The sequence below is a fragment of the Pogona vitticeps genome, chromosome 3, assembly GCF_051106095.1.
Source record: "Pogona vitticeps strain Pit_001003342236 chromosome 3, PviZW2.1, whole genome shotgun sequence".
NCBI classification, from domain to species: domain Eukaryota; kingdom Metazoa; phylum Chordata; class Lepidosauria; order Squamata; family Agamidae; genus Pogona; species Pogona vitticeps.
Genome location: NC_135785.1, coordinates 42134622 through 42157500, shown reverse-complemented (window position 1 = coordinate 42157500; position 22879 = coordinate 42134622). Strand labels below are relative to the sequence as shown.

Genomic DNA, 22879 nt, shown 5'->3' with positions numbered 1-22879 from the left:
TTCCTATACACTGTGCACCAAATCTGATAGAATTATTTATCATTAGGAAAACCTTTACCCTTGTTATGAAAAAAGAAAAGAAACAGCAACAGCGACCTTAGCATCAATAATCTGCTAAGTCTCCCTACCACATTAATTTTCTGAACAAACACATAGAAGGTAGAAGAGAGTGCCCACAGATCCAGGGCCAAAGGGCCATAAAGATTACTCCTCAATAGGAACAGCACAAATCCTCTGCATGCCAAATACCATCATGCAAACAGAAAGTGTTTAAAGATGAAACAAAAAACAAGCCACATTCTCACTTTGAAGCCTTTAACTCAGGATGAGTACCATACTGTGAGCTTGGAAGCTTCACATTCTTCAGTATTAACTTTGGGCCAGAATCTGCAATTATACATATAAATAATGAAAAATAAATCTCACCTACAATCTCTCTTCCCTCCCCCCCACTTCAGCTTGGTGAGCTGCTGAGAATACTTCATGATTATCATTAGTCTCAGAAGCTTCAGTAACTCTAAGAAGATCATAATAATTTCACATCATTAGATTGTAATGCAGAACATGTCTCCATCACATAGGGTACAGGTATGCAGGAAGAAGGGGGTATGGGGGCGTGTGGAAAGAGACCAGATCATGTGGTAACTGAATGGCAAATTACATTAGCACTCTAGAGGAACACATACCAGATTTCAAGCTGGGGGTACATCTGTGCACCAGCTTCCCAAGCTGCTGGGTCAATGCATCCAATGACCCAAGTTCTTGTAGGTACTCCCTTCTGGGGCCAAACGAAACTAACCAAAACAGTGGTCCTGCTAACTTGAATAATGTACTTTACAATGCTAAGCTTGCCAAAAACAGACTCTCATTTCACTATGCAGCAGATCACACGAACAGGCAGACCTCACAAAACAACATGATATTGAAGCCAGATAACTAAAAAGGCAGTCAATATGGAACTTGCTTGATTACAAAAGTTTAAATGCATGAAAAAACTATTTTAGAATTAGGTTTCATGGCTCAGGCTCTAAACCCACTGCTGAAAGATACAATTAATATCTTTAAGCAAAGGGTCTTTGATGTAGGGGCACCGACCGGTATATCAGCTGTTGCATCCACAGCAGCTACAAAATGGCTGGCCAACATAAAACAACTGCACCAATATGAAAACTGTTTAGCAGTCACAATGAAAATGCAGCATAGAAAAGCCTACACACATTTACAATTTGAACAAATGGATACCATGATGAAATGGGGTAGATTTCAAGGTATCCCCAGAGAAGATAGACTGTATGTGTCTGGTTCCTGAGGATTTGGCTCATTATGTGCCTGACTGCCCATTATACGTATACTGATATAAGAGAAAAATATCTACAGCATTTTTGAAGAAAGTGAAAATTAGGACTGTCTCAGAGAAACTGAGCTTTTTATTACAATCACCCAAATTACATATAATAGAGCTGCAGTATTTGTGGTTATAGCCTCTACTGTATATGTAAATCCAAGTATTTGGAATATATTTGTGTGTAATTCCACTAATATAATGTATTAATATATATAAAATTGTTTTTAATTATATTGTTATATTTTGTTGTAAGCCGCCTAGAGTGGTCTTAATTGACTAGATAGGCGGGATATAAATAAAATAAAAATAAATACTGTAAATAAAAAAAATTAATTTTATTTTTATTTTGCTATGGTCTCTATATTAAGAAATAAAGATTCTGTCTATTTTAGAAATATCACACTTTTATTGGGAGTACCATTGAGAAGTGTTATTACAGTCTTTGATTCCTATTGCATAAATTATTAGAGGAAACATAATACTATTGATATCTACTAATTACATGCTTAACAAGCTGCAAGAATAAACAGATCACATCAATCATGGTTTCCCAGGAAATCAAATTAACCATGTTAAATTTTAAAAACCTGGATTACTAATTCTAAACATACATTGCGAACAAAAATGCAGTGCTACGAAGCAATATATTAATAACTAGAGATGGGCCTATTCAATATCCCTGTCCCAGTAACTCTGGGACCGGACCGTCCACTCATGTGTTCTGGCGCTACGAAAGTCCCGCTTTTCCTGACAATTGTGCCTGGAGTTCCACTGTCTTCCTGCTCAGCTGCTCACTCCAGGCAGGAGGATGAGTCTCTCTGCATGGCTTCTGAGTGCCCAGCCAAGCAGGAAGAGAGCAGAGCTCCAGGTGCCATTGTCAGGAAAAGCAGGACACATGAGTGGGCGGTACGGTCCCAGGGGCTGGACCCTCAATAGATCCAGCTGGGATGGAGATATTCTCATTCATTCACCAATATGAATATCCCCACCTCTACTCAGGACCTGTTCCATTACAAGCAACCTCCCTTTCAAATTAAGTCTAGAATGTAGTGAGGAAATGAGTTTTGTAGTACTTGTTTTTCAAAATTTGCACAGGTGGTGTATCTCTGCCTGGGAAGCGGCTTTCTTGTCTGCCAGAAATCCGCTTCAAGAAACAATCTTTTCATGTTTGGTGAAGATTTGGGTTCAGACCTTCAAGTTATACACCCACAAAGTGGCCCCCCCAGGAAAGTGCCCTTTAGCAGCTGGCTTGGGGAAACCCAATCCTCACCAAACTTGAATTGTAGATGAGTCAGTAAAAGGTATTCTGTGATTTTGGTGTCTCTAAGTGCCTGGGGAGAATTTTCCTGGGGAGACTCTTTGTGGGTGTATAACTTGGACATCTGAAATTCAAACTTTACCAAATGTGGAAGGTTTGTAGAGGAAAGTCAGGGAAGCTTCCCCGCAATTTTGGTCTCTGTAGGTGCTGGGGGAGGCGTATTAAAGCCAAATGAATCAACAAACCGAAAATTGCTAAAAGTTCATTGATTTATGATTCATTGGAGTACTGATTTGCACAGATATGAATTAACAAAATAGCAATTTTTGAATGAATTTTGTGATTCATTTTTTAATTTGTGCCCATCTCTTAATCCAAATCTAGTGTACAGCCCTATTATTTAAAATTCACAATAAGGCCAGCCATTTTTCCTCTCAGCTGCAATGAGATTTAAGCTCTTCAGTTATAGTAGGACCCATACACACATGCACACACACATGTTCACACACATTCACAAGTACTTGTCTATTGAGGGAAAGCGAGCATGAAAAAAATATTAAGTATTAGAGTGATTTTTTTAAAAGAATAAAATACATTTTTATAACTGCTTAAATTCTACACAAATATTAATGAGGACCAAACTTGATGCAAGTCAAGAATATGATGCTATGATTCAAAGCTGGCTGCAGGCTGTGTCAACAGTAGCAGCCTATGTTTAAATGTTGGAAAATCATTCAGTTATAGTATGTTTTATTTCTATTTCCAAGTAATGTCCTTTATGAACAATGGTAGCAAGTACTCAGTTGGAAGATTACAAAGACAAACCTAGCAAATTTCTTGGCAAATCAAAATAATGTAGGAAGTGGACATGTTTAGACTAGAAAGAATTCATAGGAAGAGGGTATGTTGACAGTTTCTAACATTTATGAATTTACAAAGAAGATGGAAGGAGGGGGATTGTCCTTCTAACCACAGAACTGCATTGTGCAGTGATGTTGAACTACTAAAGGCGATAGGTTTATTTATGTAACATAGTCATCTGTAGAATATTATGTGCATTGAACTAGGCGAACACCAGAGACTTTCTGCAGTGAGCAAACAATCTAAAGTGTAAGCGAGCAAGTAAAAAGAGATGTCTAAGAGCAAAGATACTCCAACGCTGATGCACATATGTGGGATCAGTTTTGGGAGGGCATGAGGGCTAAAGCCTTCACAAAAGAAAATTACTTTTAAAAAGGACCTAACAGTCTTGGAATATACTTAAGATTAATTTTATTTAGCTTCATTTGGCATGAGCCCTATTTTTTTTTTTTTACAAAGAGCCCTTTTTTCAGATACCACAGCATTTGAAACAGTAATGCTGTTTATAGTTCTAAAGTCCTAAATAGTTATAAGGTCCTAAAAAGTAATTTGTTACCATTATTGTTGCATCTCTCTCTCTCTCTCTCTCTCTCTCTCTCTCTCTCTGTCTGTGTGTGTGTGTGTGTGTGTGTGTGTGTGTGTGTGTGTTTTAAAGATAAGTCATTATTCAGCTATTTTTCAAATATAATACATCCTTCTTAGTTACTTAAAAACACATCCTACCATTTTAATGCTGCAAGCCACCAGATTGTGTTACAAGCCACACCTCAGTAATGTAAGATAACATTAAAACTAAACACATATGCAGGACAGAATTATTTAAAAGTCCACAGGGTCCTTGAGACATTCATAACAAAATGGCATAAGACCCAGACCTAGGTGTTATACAATGATGACCAAACATTGGAGAGATAAACAATTGCATTTCAAATGCTTGCTTGCTTGTTTAAATTAAATTCTTGCTTTCACATGTTGACAACATGGAGCTGGCAAACACCACTTAACATGTGGACACTTAGGTACTGTGTTTCCCCGAAAATAAGACAGGGTCTTATATTAATTTTTGCTCCAAAAAACACATTAGGGCTTATTTTAAAGGGATGTGTTTTTTTCATGTACAGCAATCTAAATTTATTCAAATACAGTCATGTCATCTTCTGGTTGTTGCACAACAGTGGAGGGTGGGGTTTCACTTAAGTGGGGCTTATTTTGGAGGGTAGGGATTATATCACAAGCATCCTGAAAAATCATACTAGGGCTTATTTTCAGGTTAGGTCTTATTTTTGGAGAAACAGGGTAACAAGTGAATAGGGCTTAAGTTTCACTGAAATCACTGAGATTTATTTGACTTACGGAATGATGTAAGTAACAAAAAAGTTACTGTTACACCATGGAAGGAGTGAAACTATCTCTTGTTTTAAAGGGAAAGAATGAATTAGAAACGAGTTGGCATTTGTAACTTACTTTCGAACTCTGAAATTTTCTGTGGCAAGAAAAAAGGCTGAATAATTGGAAGAATGACAAAAGGATTACAAATCCAAGCTCACAATGTCTAGATCATTTATAAAATTTGGTGAGTGATTTAAGATGATTGCAGAACAAAAGCCTAATCAGAAGCACCCATGGACAAATCCCAGTTTTGATTGTGGTGTCATGTTAGTCATCCACAAATGCACAATATTTTTGCTATCATTTAGAACTTCCACACTATGTTGTTCCAAATCCCACTGTTTTCTCCTTGGGGAAGATGAAACATAATCTCACTGCTTTCAAAATAATCTACCAAAGGGGTGGACAATTATTGATTCCTGTAAATATGTTAAGGAGCCAGCAACTCATGCCATTCAGGGTAAACTATATATTGTACATAATTCATCATTATTGGTGTCATGCACTGTCAAGTTACCTCTGACTCATGGCAACCCTATGGATGAGAGCTCTCCAAAATGTCCCCTCCTCAGCAGCCCTGCTCAGCTCTTGTAAATTAAGGTCCATGGCTTTCTTTAGGGAGTCAATCGATTTTGTATTTCAATATATCATTAGATGTAGGAATACTTTAAATGCTGATTATGTGTGATTGTCAAATTTTCCTACTTCCTGTAATTTACAAATTAGCTTCCTTCACTTTGTGACTGGGCTTCAGGACATATAGATTGTTTGCAAGTCTGATCTTTCAGTTATAAATGCTGACTGAATTAACACTCTTTCAGCTCTAATTACAGGTTATCTGTAACACACAATTTGACCCTTAGTGACACCAGTGCTTACAAAAAGCAACAATGTATGTTGCTTCCATTGCCAAAATTCTTGCAATTAGCTTTTAAATTTGCACTTTCTAAACCTCTGTGTGCCATGTAAATTAACACAAGCTGCAATTTAATGTTGCAACAACAAAAACACAGTTTTCAGTGTCAGAGTTAGCTCACTATCCTTTGCAAGTTTAGCACATATCATCTGCAACATTTGGGGGGGTTGCGTCGCCATATGCTTCAATATCTAAGGACCAATTAACACTAATGGTTTTGCTTTCAAGCACTGTTACCAATGCTGGACATAGTTATGTATAAGGATTTCAACTACAAATGCCATTGATTGGTAGCAATCTCTCATTGTGATAAGTTTTCAACCTACCACAGTAATAACATAAGAACAACACGAAGAACATGAATAACGAGCTCTCCCTGAAAAAATTACAGTTCTTTTCACAGAGAGTTTGGTTCATAGATTAAAGCAGCTTTACTGGCAATAAAGTGAAGCCTCGTGGCACAGTGGTTGAACTGTAGTATTATAGTCAAAACTCTGCTTACAGTGTTCAATTCTGGCAGCTGTCTTGAGTTCGATTTAGCCTTCAATCTTTGCAAGGTTGGTAAAAATCTTCCATGGGATGGAGGGAGGTAATGTGTAACCTGTATAGTTAAATCGTAAAATGCTCGGAGTGCGCTTTAAGCACTATGGAGTAGTATATAAGCAGCACACTTTTGTTTTGCTTTTTTATTTATCACCATATTTAATCTGGGACTAGGAATAAATAGATGGGTTTCACAGCTGGAGGCAGAAGGCTGCACTTGATGACACATACAATGTTTTCCTGAAAATAAGACAGGGTCTTATATTAATTTTTGCTCCAAAAATGCATTAGGGCTTATTTTCAGATGATGCTTTATTTTTTCATGTATAATAATCTATACTTATTCAAATACAATAATGCCATCTTCTTCTGGTTGCTGCACAATGGTGGAGGGCAGGGTTTCACTTAACTGGGGCTTATTTTGGGGGGGAAGAAATTACATTATAAGCATCCTGAAAAAATCATACTAGGGTTTATTTTCAGGTTAGGTCTTATTTTCGGGGAAACAGGGTAACAACAACAACATAGCTTTTACTACTATTAAAGGTAAAGGTAAAGGTTCCCCTTGACATTTTTAGTCCAGTCGTGTCCGACTCTAGGGGGCGGTGCTCATCCCATTTTCAAGCCGTAGAGCCAGCGCTTGTCCGAAGCCAGTTTCCATTGCCATGTGGCCAGCGTGACTAGAATAGTGACTAGAATAGTCATTACCACGTGAAGTACATGTAAAGTTTGTGAAAAGATCGACAAGAGATGAAATACTGTGAAGGGCCAGTGAAGAAACAATACAGTATCAACAAAAGGAAATTGTGGTACTGAAACAGATACCTTGGAGAATAAGAGAGGGGAGGAAACAATATCAATTTTTGACTACTAAATTGATTAGAAAAGGAGTGAATTTCAGATGGCTGGTACCTGAAGGGATCCTGGTCAATTGGAACTCAAGAAGACACAGACTTGACTCTATCCAAAAAGCAAGAGAATTCCTTGAAAGACATATAACCTTCTTTGAAGAAGAAGCACAGGAACAAGATATAAATGAAGGAAAAAATAGAAAGCAGAGAGAGAAAACACCAGAAGAGGAGAGTGAGCTAAGTGAAGAAGAGAGTCAGAAAAAGGATACTGAACAAGATTTGAACAAAACACAAAGAGAAAAAAGGAACACTAGGGCAGTAAAACCTAAATACAAGTAAACAAGATGGAGAATGAAATTGGGATCTTTTCAGTGAACATTAATGGTCTGAATGCACTAAGAAAAAGAAATCATGTTTTTTCAAAACTACAAAAACCCGAAGCAGATATAATTTATCTTCAAGAAACACACATCAAACAGCAGCATTACAAATATCTGATCTACCCGAAGATTGGGAAGCTCTACTACTCAGCTGCACAACAAAAGAAAAGAGGGGTAGCTTTGTATGTGAAGGAAAAGTTTAAACATATCTACTCTGATGAAGAAGGGAGAATCTTAATGGTAGAAATAACAATAAATCAAAAAAAGGTCTTGATGATAGCAATATATGCACCTAATAGTAAACAAGAAAAATTCTATCGTAAGCTATATAAAACAATATTGGAAAAAGAATACCAAAATATTTGCATATTAGGTGACTTTAATGCAATTGTAGATGAGAGACTTGATTATAAAAATGGCAAAAAAGGGGAAAAAGGTGCTCGTCCCATTTTCAAGCTGTAGAACCAGCGCTTGTCCGAAGACAGTTTCCATTGCCCTGTGGCCAGTGTGACTAGAAAACGCCATTTTACCTTCCCACTGAGGTGGTACCTATTTATCTACTCGTATTTGCATGCTTTCAAACTGCTAGGTTGGCGAAGAGCTGAGACAAAGCGACTGGAACTCACTCCATCACGTGGATTTAATCTTACAATTGCTGGTCTTCGCGTGCATTCGATCTTATGACTGCTGGTCTTCTGACCCTGCAGCACAGGCTTCTGCGATTTAACCCACAGTGCCACCGCGTCCCCTACTAGTAGTAAAGGTTTATTATAGCCACTGGCCATTAAAACCATGAACATATACAAATACAATGCACAATAAAATGATATGTAAGGTTGTACCTCTGATAAGCTATGAAGACTCTAATCAGCTTTATATCCTATACCATATCTCCAGTACTTCCTACTCTATTATTTAGCTAGTTATCCTTTAGTTTTATCACCAGCCGTCCAAATTTGGCCAGTCTGTTTGTTACTTCTTTATTCCTATCCTCCAAAAGCTTCTGTAGGCACTCCCTCCTATTTCTCCCATCTAAGGAAGGAATATTAGTTTTAATGAGCCATGGAAATAATTTCCATCTTTAGCCATAAATTAATGTATGCAGTTTTATGCAAATTGTGTCCTGCTTTGTCTTCCTATTTCATGACGTAGGTCTTACCTTTTGATAACATTTAAGTGACCACCCTAATCTTCCACCACAATAAGAGCAGTAGGGTGGCTTTGGTGGTTGCAGAGTTAAACAATGCAGAATATCCAGCATTACCCTTAAATGTATACCACTGATCTGTCTCCTCAGGTGTTAGTTGCATGAAGCAGCTACCTCAATCAACCTGATATTTTATAGAAACGTAACATAACACAGTTCTGGAGTTCAGTGGGATTGAGGGTTCTGTTTGATGGCACAAGATAGCTAGTTTTGAAGTCTGAAATGAAGCTGATTTAATAACTAGCCCCCAAAGCGCTTACATTTTCACAGAGTGAGGCCACTTCATTGGGCTTGCTACTCACAATTCCACTCCAAGTGGAAGCTAATATGCCCACATAAAAAGTTAAAAATAAGAAGAAAAGAAATCATCTTTTCAATAACGAAATAACACTGTCAAGGTCCCAGTGCATTATCCTATGAGGATGGATGATCTGAGAGAAAACAAAATGATATCAACAAAACTCCTGGCCTTGGTTACCGTCACAGCAGTTTATCTTCTGGAATGTCTAAGGTTCTTCTGCAACCCTATTTCTTTTCAGCCCTTTACACCAGAGGCAGGCCATAAATTTTCTGAAGGTTTGCAACGCCATGACATCATTGGTGGCAAGTTCTGTAACCAGGATGCCTTTTGGTACACACAGCGCTAGCCTTAAATTGTCCCTGTAGTCCATAAAACATGGACTGCAGACCAGGCCAGATATTAACACACATATAGCATTCAGATAGGAATGCTTCCAACTCTCAATTGTATTATTATAAAAAAGCATCATATCAGCAACTGGCAAAGTCAAACTTAACTGGACACTCTTCTACTCATCTCAGTGGTTGCTTAGAAAGAAAAGCAAATTCATGCTGACTATAAATGTTCCTGTTCTAAATCTAGTTTTCAAATTTTATCCTATGCTTTATGCCAATGCTAGGCACGTTTAGAGTGTTTGGAAGAAGATTTTTCTACCCCCAAGATCACTAGGTACCACTCCACTCTCCAAAATGTGCACAATTAATTAAAAGTGAACCAAATGTTATTAAAATTTCATTTCAAGTTTTATTTTTATGGGTTGGGCCAGTGGGAGGCTCCACACCCAGTTTCATTGTGAAACCACTATTCCTGGAGGCTTCGAGGAACAGAAAATATTTTTGCAGACTTTTTTAAAATCAGAGCATCAGGAGGTAACAAAAACAGTCTTGTGGCACAGTTGCTAAACCGCAGTACTGCAGCCAAGACCCTACTCACGATCTGAGTTCAGTCCCAATAGATTCAAGTAGCTAGCTCAAGTAAATTGAAAACCAGGTTGCTGCACAATTGCATTGTAAACCACCCAGATAGCCCATCATGCTTAAAGCACTACAAAGTGGTATATATGTAGCACTTTGCTTTGTGTTTAAATTAATGAAAGATGTGAAAATATTTGTGCAAGCCAATCCTTTGCCCAATTGAGCACATTCAGTGCAAAGTTATGAAGCAGGAGTCTCCTTGTGATCTGGTTCCTTGAGAATGTGAATGGGGTTCCCACATGTGAGATGGCATCTAAGCATATGCAACCAAGTACAGGCAGAATCTCCCTTCACACTTTTGTACTAAATAATAGATGAAGGTTTGAACCTTCCTCTTTGAGACAAAGTTGGAGCTACTGCACATCATCCCATTCTTCCCTGCATTTGTATTAAATGGGTGAGAGAGGGTGGACTGCAGTTTCACTAGAATTCAGGGAGGCCCATCATATGGAATGATAAAATACAAGATTCTTTTTAATTTTAAAATGAATTGGACATCTATTGAGCACACTGTTCATCTTAACTGCCTAACACTAAGGGACACAGATGCGCCTTCCCATCCTTTTTCTGGTAGAAGCATCATCTATACATCTAGGCCACTTCTCTATCATGACCTACTTCTTCAGTGGTCCTAAATAGCATAGAGACAATTCTTTCTACCTTGTTATTTGCTAAGCACTTTTACACCAGCAGCTAAGCTAGCACTATCATGGAGATCTTTCTTGTAATGAGAAACTAGGAATAATCAGTGTCATATGTTACAACTGTAGCAGCTTGTCCACCAGACAGAGAGAATTTGAACCATTTTTTCCTTGATACCTGTAATATGTAGAACCTTTCTACACTATATAGGGAGAGAGGAAAGTAACTGAAAAGATCAATGGTATCTTAGAACAAGGTACAGATCTGGGGAACATGCAAAACTCCACCGTTTATTACTTATTGGCTATGTTCTTGTTTGCTTGCTTTTATATGCTTTTTTGTTGCACTATGGTTGTTTTCATGGTTGGCATGATCATCCAGGACTGAGCACAGCAGATGGAACACTGGGTGCAGCACTACTGTGAGCTATATTCCAGAGAGAATGAAGTAACCAAAGAGGCACTAAATAACATTGAGTGCATGCCTGCCTTGGAAGAGTTGGACAGCAAACCAACTTTAGCAGAAATAAAAGTGGCCTTGGATACTTTTATTTATTTTATTTATGGCAGGAGAGGAAGCTGAAAACATTCCATATGTGTTGTCTCTGACGCATTTTTGGTATCACTTGGCATGGCAGGACAAAGTTCCAAATAGAGTAGTCCTAGAACGAGCTGGAATTTTTAGCATGTATACTTTACTGAAACAGTGACGTCTACATTGGCTTTGGCATGTAGTGAAAATAGCTGATGGTTGGATTCCAAAAGATCTCCTGTATGCACAATTAGTGCAGGGAAATCGCCCCAGAGGGAGACCACAGCTGCGATCCAAGGATATCTACAAGTGGTATCTGAAGGCCTTAGGAATGGACTTCAACAGATGGAAAACCTTGACATTTGAGCATTCAGCCTGGAGGCAGGTGGTGCAGCATGGCCTCTTCCATTTTGAATACACTTGTCCAGCAGGCCGAGGCAAAGAGGCAGCCCTGAAACCAGCAAAATCAGGGAGCTGGACAGGGGACAGACTGTATTGGTCTTTGGTGTGGAAGGGATTGTCACTCTCAAACTGGCCTTCTCAGTCACACTAGACACTGTTCCAAGTCCTCTATTCATAGCACATTACCAGTGTCTCTTGAGACTGATGCCTAATCTAATATAATGGTTGTTTTTAATATTATGATCATACACTCTGGGATTCATAAGAAAGGCAGGGTATAAATAAAATAAATCAGATTAACATCAATAAATAACACATTTGCCTTAGACTAGATTGCCTAGGAAGCCTGGGAAGAATTCTGAAGTAACTACAATCTAGTCCTTGTTGTTTTAAGTTAAATGGTATTATGATATTGTTAGTGAAGTCCGGGAGACTGAGTAATCTCTAGCCTCCAAATCCTGAAAAACATATGTGTGGTGTGGAAAGGCTGTAGAAAAGAATGTAGTTCAGTATAAATATTTTGACCACAACAGCTATTAGCTCTGTAATGTGCAGGTTAAAATTTAGTATGCATCCATACTTCCATAAAAATGAGCAGAACACATGGAAATTTGATTTGCTTCTTGTGTTGACTTGCAAAACATAATACAAACATGGATATGTAAACGTGGGCTTTCTTCATGCTTCAGTATGTTCCCATCACCCCACTAGCATTAATGAAAATTATGCATGCATAATGAATGGGGCATGGACTCTGAATGAATAGGGCCCTTGTTAGTACAATGATTGAATTTAACCACTAAGGTTCAGAGATACGCTGAGTATCCAGCTTAAGTCATTCCTGAACAAAGCTGTCATGACTGACCAATACCATCACGTTCTAAATCTCTCTACCAGGGGGTTGACAGATTTGGGTCCCTAGGAAATATCTTACATTTGCATTGTCCCTAAAGAATAACGAAAATAAGTCCCATGACAAAAACATTATGAGAGTGAGTTGGGACAGTGCCCAGAAAATACGCTCAAATGCAAAGAAAAGTCCATATTGTTTGGTTTATGCATGAGACTTTCATATGGCAATACTGACAAAGGTTTTCACCAGGTGTAAGCCTACAGAACTATCTGCTGAAAGAGGAATTAGTATACGGGCATATAGGCAAACCTTGACCTCAACATCAGTCCATGCCCTGATGCAACTACATGTCTTGGCATATTTAACATGAGATAGATGCATAGATGCATTCAGGCTATAGATGCATTCAGCAGAACATACTTACTCCTTGAGATCAGGAAACCTGCAAAGGCAAAATTCTTCAAATATGTACCTTCAGCTGAAGGTCCTTATAAAACCCCTTTGGATTGTTGTGCAGACCATGCAAAGAACTCAAACTAAAATGAGATATTACATAGAGATTGAAGCAGGAGCTGGCAGGTACATTCATAGCATCCCCCCTTACCACTCACATTCTGCAGCGTATACCTGCATACAACTATGCCTACAATACCATCCTTACCCATATTGCTTGGTGGGACTTTTAATGCCAACCATATAGTCAAGACAGAAAGGTTTAAAAACTGAAATGTAGAAGACTGCAGCCCTTCGCAGGGCAGGAGAGGCTTACAGTTCTCTCCCTATTTCCATCTTCTAACACATTCCATCTCAAATGACAAGCACAATCTGCCTAATAGTAGGGTCAGCCCTAAGAATAGACTTCACTGTGAACCTCTTTGGTGCAGTGTGTGCTCCAGTAATTCTTTTTGGCTGAATCAGAGATCAAAATACCTTAATAATTGCATGCAGAAATATAACTGAATGACTCCAGAGCATCAAATAACAAAGAGATGACTAAGCAAACTAGCTTTCATGGCTATCATCGGTAAGAAATACGGCACTTTGCTGTTTTGTATCTCTTTTATTTTTTTTAACCACAGGTCTGGCTGGAGAATCTACACTGTGAGTTTTCCACAGCAAAATGAAACATCTCTGCATCAGACTAAATAGAGAATTAATTTGGCATCACTGCTAGAAACTGATCTCCTTTCAGAAGCAGAGGAATAGATGCAGTTTTATTTAACTTAAGAGTGCCAGATGGAAAGAGCTATTTGCCAAGTAAGAATCAAGGCTGTGGTGTTACTATCCAGCCAGAGATTATTTGATAAATATTCACTCTGCTTGGCATTGTACAATACAAATAAATATTAATTGCCCATGATGTCCCCAAATAACTTCTGTGTATGCCATAACATTAAACAATCTATTCAGAAGCCAAGTTCTTCTATTCCAATGACACTTGTGGGATCTGGAATGCAAAGTAAACACAAGTGATTTATATTTGAAAAACCGACACAACTTTGAAGCATCCTACATTACCCTCACCCCCCCCCCATTTTTTAAACAATGAAAAACATGTGTTATACTTTTGCCCATATCCTATTACTTATGCCTGGTGGTGTAACACAAATTGCCACAAGTCAGGATATACATTTGCAATTCAAATGACATGACTCATAAAAGAAAATACTACAGTAACTTTTTAACAATATTCGTACATGCGTTGGTGATCTCCAAGACTGATTACTGTAACACCCCCTACGTGGGGTACTATCCTGCAACACTTGGTGAGCCATACATTCTTGTTCCTGATCTTCTTTACCTACATGAGAAGGAACTGGAATGAATTAGACTTGAGTTATTTCACTTGGATCTCTATGGGTCCTACAATACTTGCCATAATTTTCTGAAACTCCCAGTAAGACTTCACTCACATTTTGGCCTTCCCCAAAAATGTTATTCATGCATTAGAGATAACTCACCACATGTAAGCAGGAACCATGGTCCCTCCACCATCTTTTCTACTGATCTCCCATGCATGGTAAGCAATGAGTGTTATGAGAGAAAGAGAGCTTTGCTATCTGTGGGGCCTCACTACACGAATCAACAACAACCCCATATTCTCAATGGAGTTCTCTCTTTTCCTCACCATAACCCTCCATCTGTAGAAGAGTGATGACATCATAGAGGTGTCAGAGGTAGAATATTCCCCACTGAGAATATGGTGAGTTTGCCCTAATATGTAAGGCCCAAATAAGGCTTGACTGATGTTGATCTATGAAAGAATAATTTTCCCTATATATATCTTGCACACACAGAACTGCCTTATGTCAACTGGAATTATTGCTTTTTCCTGCCAGCACAAGTTTCAAGTGGCAGTAATTCTCCATGGCCTCATCTTCTTCAGTCCTGCTACTAGCAATCCCTTTGACTCTAAATTATGGGTGGGAACCTGAGCCTCTCCAAAGGATACTCCATTCCAGATTCCGGCAGTATCACCAAGCATGGCCAAGGGTCAGGTGAAATGGCCGACAAAGTCTGTAACACCTGATGTTCCTGACATTGCTTATGTGTTTTAGCTATGCATTTATCCTGACTTTTCTCCAGAACTGGGACCCAAGATAATCTTACAACCTAACTTTAAAAAAAAAATAAGTAGAACTAAAAACATGAGAATTTATATATTACATTCCAAATAATTAAACTGCATTTCAAATGTTTGTTATAAAGTAATAAATATTTACATGCAATAAATTCCTAAACGGATCAGATTATTAAAACATGATAGAATTAAAATAATTTAAAATATATTAATTTAAATAATACTTACAATTAAAAATTACAGATTTATTAAGACACTTTCAATTGCTGAAGGCCTGCCTTTATAGGAAGGTTTTTTTTTCTGCCAGTAGAGTTGGATAGGAAGGGAGCTTTCCTAGATTCCTGAGTAAAGGACTCTAATCATTTATGAGAAGTCACTGAAAAGGACCTCTCTTTAACCTCCACCAAATGTGCTTCTGGAAATTGTAAGAAGGAGAAGGGCCTCTCCTGTAGAACTCAAATTTAGGGCAGGCTTATATGAGAAAATAAGGTATTTAATAAGATATTGGGAATCCATACTTCATCATTACCTCTTACTATTGCCTAACCTTGAACAATTATTCCACCCATAATTATTAGCATGATTTTGAATTGTGTGTTTTCTGCTTATTGCAGAAGAAATTCATTTATGGGGAAAGGTTTTTGTAGAAAAACTCAGGTTTAGGGACATCATCCAGCAGAAAAAACACAGGGATGAGAAAGAAATTGGGAGAGAAGCTTGTAAATTTATATGAACTTCCCATTCATAACCCATCCATTTACAAACTTGCAATATGATTTGCCAAACAAAAATATTGAATTCAGGTTTTGGTTAAATAATGGCTGGAGTCTTGTTGCTAAGCATAAGAATATCCATAACTTCCAGTCCTTTCTTAACTGTCAAATAAAAAGTCCCCTCTGTGATTTGGGATAGGAGGCACATCCACCAAGCCAGCATGACTGGATGTACTTGGTAAGTGCTTTCTCTTTTAAAGATATTTATGAAAAATGCATGTGAAAATTATGTAAATGTGTATGGGAAAAATGCACTAAAATTTAAACAATGGGAGGAAAAAATATATCTGAAATACGCACACATGTTCATGCACATACTGAACCAAATCTGAACAGCTGTCAAGCTAGAAATCTAAGGACCTGGGCATTATACATACACAGATTCATCAACAAAAACTTTTGAATGGGCAAGGAAAGCATTTGATTCAGAAGAACCACAATTGCACAGGAGGCATGGAGTCTGTCATCCTTTACACTACTTAGAGTGGGTCCATTAGACCCAGGTTAAAGGGAAATTGATACAGGCTGAAGGTAGGTCCATTATGAGTAATAAGGACCAAATGTGTTGAAGAAGCACATGCCTTGGAGAAATGCTCTAGGTAGCGCTATCTGGTGCATGTCTGTATCCATGTGAATGCAGACAGACAGACGAGTAAACAGTGCAGATACATTTAGGAGCTGTCAACCATGCAGGAACACCACTGCTTGGAAAATTTACCTTTTGGATATAACTCCCAGATTACCTTAGCCAGCCCTCTTCATTCAGCCCTCTTATATGACCAGTTAGAAGTGCATTATGGAAAGCAGCCCCATCTCAGCAACTCCAATGCTGTTTGGAATAATTTTGTGTATTACTATTTGTTTATCACATTTCATCTCCACCTTTCCACAACAGAATAGTGTGCAAAGTGTCTTACAGCCATCATAAAATGGAGTAAAAACAAACAAAGTTGACCATAAAGTCTTAATGAACTCATTCATCCTCTGAAGATGTCCAAAATTATACATGGGGTGTATCAGAGATGAAATCAAACCCTCAGATCAAACCCTCAAATCGAAAGTCTCAGAAATATATGAATTCTCAAGGCAAGAAGCACCTCATTTCACTGTTAATTTCGGGAAATAGAAAACTGGTATTTCCATAGGGAAATGGGAGCCAAACAAATGTCCTTCCTTTTTTTTTTTTACTTCTAATGCCACCACCCATTACTCAGGAGTGCCCAAAGAAACAAGACAATGGAGAAAGTAGGGACAATGGTTTGCCTTGTCAGTGGTCTGTCTGCTGCTGACCAATCAAACATGACTTTGTTTTCCCTCATAAATCCTCACCCTTCATTTTCAAACTGATGGCAAGGAACATACTGCATATAACTTCACACCATCATGATGCGTCAATTTTAAAAGATTAATTTGAGAAAGCTCTTATCACTCCAATTTATTCTGCTGATTTACAGTGCAGCTATTAACACAATAGCTTTTTTTTCCATTCATCATATTAATGCCTTTTTATTAGCACCCTTTGAAAGAAAACCCCACTGTGTCAGCAGATAGCCAAATAGTTATATTGTATCACTACAAGTCTTACTGTATTACTGAAAAGAGGAGCATATTTATTTTTAAGTTCAATTATTTTTAATTATGTTCCACAAATCCACATCCAATGTGCTAGGAGAGAACTAATCTGCTAAATCTTCAGTTGTATGTATGGTATTACTTCTCTAAAGTGTAAATTAAAAATAGTCCCAAGGGCCAATCCATTCAAAACTGCCCTTTGTCATAATGAACAAAGCACTATAATCTAACCTTTTCAACCTGCCATGATCCCAAGGTTTCCACATAGGTATTTGGGTGCTTTTGCTATCCATCTACTTGAGATCTCCAGTTGTTTCTAGAGGATGGAGTTACTGTCTTTTGTCTTCTACAACATTTTAAATGTAGCACCATTTGCTTTGAAAAGGTTCCCTAAGATGGTGCAGTGCTCATATTTATTATTTGAAAATTAACATTCAGAAGAATTTAATCTCGAAGTTAGCCTGTTCACAACTATACGCTATGGGTAAACAGTGCAATCATGATTACATTCATAAGTTAAATAAAATAAAATAAAATAAAATAAAATAAAATAAAATAAAGTAAAATAAAATAAAATAGATAGATAGATAGATAGATAGATAGATAGATAGATAGATAGATAGATAGATAGATAGATAGATAGATAGATAGATAGATAGATAGATAGACAGACAGACAGACAGATAGACAGACAGACAGACAGACAGACAGACAGACAGACAGACAGACAGACAGACAGATAGATATGATTTTAGTAATCCATAAAAATTGTGTGTGAGAAAGATTATTCTTCATTTTAGAATACTTTTTTCAATGGTCTGAGGAGTATGGGAAAGTGCTAGTCCTGCTTTACTTTGTTTTGTTTTACTGCTCTTAAAAATCTTAACCTAATCACACTTGATCCATCCCTTGCTTTCAGAATTCTAGGCCAACCACTATCCCTCTGAAGACAGGGACCTGGAAGTCTCCATCTGTTGGTGGTAAATCTATACATGCAAATGTATAAAATGGACAGCACACAAAACAGCCCATAAAATAAGCAGCTGGTCCTTGGTTAAAGCCTTGCTTTCTGAAGCAGAAAAAGACAGAGAGAAAAAGACATTTCCTTACCAGGAATTGGCCCAAAGCAGCCTTACTTAACCAGAATTCCACCAACCCACAGCAATTAGGCAAGAACATTGTATTATGATAGAGATTTTCAAGTAAAAATATTACTATGTAAATGACCGAGAGATACCAGTTCACATACTTTCTAAACAGCTGGCACTATCTTTAGTATGATAGTATCTTGCTTTTTTCTGGGACCTCCCTATCTCAACAGATGTCTGTGATCTGTGTTTTGTTTTTTGTTGTTGTTTGTTTTATTTTTTGTTTTATTTTGTTTTTGAGATCCAGCGTGGTGTAGCAGATATAGCATTGGACTAGGATTCAGGAGACTTAGATTCACCATCTTGCCTAGCTATGGAAAGTCAATGGAAAGTGTTGGTAGTACTGTAAACTACTGCTTGAAAATCTCACATACTTTGAAAACTCTGCTAGGCTCACCATAATCTGGAAGTGACTTAAAGCTAGAGAACAACAATTCCACTTTTACTTATGTATTTATACACTGTGTTTGATTATTTTTATGTTTTTATTCATTGTATTTGTCCAATTTTATTGTAGCTTCATAGTTTTCCATTCCATTTGAAGAGACACTTGTACAGCAGGCTGAGGCAAAGAGGCAGTCCCGAAACAAGCAAAACCAGGGAGCTGGACAGGGGACAGATTGTATTCGTCTTCAGTGTGGAAGGGATTGTCACTCTCGAATTGGCCTTCTCAGCCACACTAGACGCTGTTCCGGGACCTCCATACAGAGCGCGTTACCATAGTCTCTTGAGACTGAAGGATGCCTACTATGAATGGGAGGAATAATAAGCTACCTTGCAGGATGCAAATGTGGGGCATGTGCTGCTGAAGGCCATTAACACGGTATGTACCTTTTGGGCCAAATCAAACAACATTAGAAGCTCACAGTGATTTCACAGAGATTTGTCCAATCAGACTTGCCAGCAAAGCCCACTTCTACCTGCAAATGACCAATCACAAAAAGCCAGCAATTTTCAAGATGGTGATAGAAAAGCCCATATCTTTCAGCATGTAAGGAATTTGAGCCATATGTATTTTGTAGTTTAAGCCTTAGAACATAAATAGCTGAATTTAATGGAACTGATATCAGTTTAATGGAATCTGAGAGTAAGGGATGTTTTTAAGTAAAAGAATCCACTCTCAGCCAGTGAAAATGACTGCCCCCACTCATACAGAAGCATTAATTTACAATCTCCTGGATTAAAAACACTAGGAAGAATAAGACAGTGAATCAAATGCATAATGTTTTCCATGTCAAAAATATGGTGACCATCAACTATCTTGGATGAAATTAAAATGTGTGTAAAACGTATGCATTTTTTTCAGCTTTCAAACACATAGCTGAGTGGTAGCAATTATGAGATATAATAACTACACACCTTAATAGTATACCCCATTTTTCAAAAGTTCACAAAATTTGCCTCAGATTGTCAGTACCCATCAAGTTTCAGACCCTCACAGTAGAATACAGTTGAATTTTAAATTCTATTACTGCTGCACATAAAATAAATCCCACAAAATGAACATACGATTTTCCCCCAGCTGTGCTATATCAAGAAATACAGTATAAAACTAATATAATCTTTTGGTTTTAGTCTGGATCCCAAAATGTGATATTCTTCCATAAGTTCTATTACTAATAGAATAAGGGCTAAATGCAAAACAAGCTGGTTGTACTTACAGCCCATTAGAAAACAAATTGGTTGAACTTAGGGGCCATTGGAATTTTTTTTAAAAATGTGAAGTACTTCTAGTCTACTCTTCAAATTACATCAGTCAAAGCAGCTTGCAACAGCTATTTAAAGCATCACTGTCTCTATTTATTACAGACAACCATTATAATCCCTTCCAGATTGTTAGACTGCAACTAATTCTGAGCTTCAAGTATATAATTTTCTATGGGGGGTGTATATGGAAAGAAAATAATCATTACAAGTTCACCAGAAATTGTCTCACTGATTTTAATAGGATCCCCCAAAAATCAGACTTATCCCTCCACACAAATAAATTTAGACACTTACTCCAGTATACAATGGTGCTGTCTTTCCCATGCTCGATTAAACACCATGTTTTGTAATGCTGTTGTTTGCCACCTTAACCTTTCATGATAGGTGTTTCTAAAGAACATAGTAAAAATGAGCCATTTAACTATTTAAGTTCATTTATCATAGCAGAATCAAAACAGTTTTGATTTACTATAAATTCTACTAGTCAAACAGTTTCAACTAGATTTCTGAATCAATTTTTAAAAAATGGGTTTAAATTATACAATAGTAAAAAAACAAAACCCTGCATTTCTCAATTCTGAAGACCTTGCCTTATTCAACCACCAAGACTAAATGTCGGAAACATGTGATTTTAAATCATAGCTCAGAAAATAAAGTCTTAATCACTCATTGTGATGGGAGAAAAGTAAATGCATTGGACATCTGGCACATGACAGAATTATGAGTTCAACAGAATGCTGCTGTGAACAAAGTGTGCTTCACCTTTGTAAAGAATACTTTTCATTTTTAAAAAGAGCCAAGGAGGAGAATCAAGGATATAATCCATTACATGGAAATAAAAGAACATTTGATAAATAAACTCAACTAGAGACTGTTCATTCAAGGAGCATGGGATTAGTGGAAGGGGCAATATGCCATGTAGTCTGCTACATGCAGCAGCATGCACAGCAGAGAATGATGTCTCATCACCTGTTGTATGTGTTTAGGGAGGTGGGAGGATCAACACTCAAGTACGTGGAGTATGAGAAAGTGCCATCATGTTCTTCAGCTCAGTTCATATCCATCATAAGCCCTGTACCATCCTTCGAAAGTCTGTATAAAATCTTTATGGCATCGCTGTGTGGCACCTCAGACAGAGTGTAAAATCCATTCTATCTCAACAAAATAGCTATACTTACACACACTGATGTGATTCCATACTAATTACACCTTCCCTACAATATGGAAATATCTTCAATAACTGTTTGTCAGGTATTTAATATTAAAAATCTTCTTTTAAACATAATCTAGTTGCCTGTACTTCTTTTACTTTTCTTGCTGCAGTATTTAATGTGTCAATTATTAAACTACCTTTCGGTATATCTTTTGGTACAGTTAAAATGGTCATTAGGACATAGAACCTATTGTTAATTTATTTGAATCCCACCATTACCCTTGAGGAACTTTTTAAGTGTCGGGTGTGAGAAAAGGCAAGCTGATTCAGAATTTGGAGGCTGGTGTGCAACAATAGCAGAAATACAGACTTTTGGTGTGGAGTGGGATAAACCACATTGAGAAAGATGTAAAAGAAAGGTGAGGAGGGTCTTCAGAGAGACTGGTTTTTGGAGATGGCAAAAGAAGAGAATGATTTCCATTTTTTATTATAGAGAATCTGAGTTGATGTCTTATGGCTCTATCGAGGATAGCCTTTATGGTGGGAGAATCCTCCATGCCGTAAGTCTGAGAGACATTAGATCTGGATGGTGGATTGTCCCCTTGTCTTGAGTCAGTAAGTGAGGGATGGTTGGGAGATGCAGATGGTTCAAGGAGATTTTCCTGAGTTGGGAGAACCATGGTCGTTGAGGCCACCATGGAGCAATTAGAATGGCAATGATATGGGACTGATGGAGTCTTATAATGGTCCGCTGAATGAGTGGGATTGGAGGAAAAAGATACAGGATGCTCTGAGCCTAGTGAATCATAAAGGCATCTCTGAGTGAATGAGTGCCAGTTCCTGCTCTGGAGCAGTATAGGGGCACTTTGAGTTGTGGGAAGTAGCAAAAACGTCTATTGCTGAGGTTTCCCATCAGTTGCATAGCTGGTTGTACACGGTGTTGTCTAGAGACCATTCGTGCATGGACGTGATCATCTGGCTGAGGTGATCTGCTAGTGAGTTGTCTTGAGTTGCTAAGTGAACTGCTATGGGAAAAATGTGGTGGGAGTAGCACCACTCCCAGAATCTTACTGCTAAATACAGGAGGGGGAGAGAATGGGCAGCCCCCGTTTGCTGATGTAAAAAAGTGCAGTCATGTTGTCTGTGGCCAGTTGAATCGCCTGTCTGGAAATTAGTGGTTGAAATGCTCAAAAGGCTTTGATTATTGCTAAAAGATCTTTTTTCTTTTGAATTCCACGGGGCATGAACCTTATGACATAGACGTTCTCAGACATAGATGTACTCTCTGTGAGGTGAGTCGTAGTCCTCAGGAGAGATATGTTTTTTTTCTTAGCTCTGCGCTTAAGAGGGGGTAACCTTGGAGGAGATTCAAGTTCAGACATCTGTGGAGACATTGCCCATCCTGAAAATGCAGGGCTTGAATGGACAAGGCCAGGCTGGATGTGGCATCAGCCTATGAAGGGCCAACACTAGATGATAGGCTGTCAGCCAA

At 37.9% G+C, this 22879-nt stretch overlaps 1 protein-coding gene across 2 annotated transcripts in view; it reads right to left on the bottom strand.

Annotated features, from left to right (window-relative positions):
- The window catches only part of LOC110075313 (glypican-5), a 486554-nt gene that overhangs the window by 448091 nt on the left and 15584 nt on the right, over positions 1-22879 (bottom strand). The window lies entirely within an intron of this gene.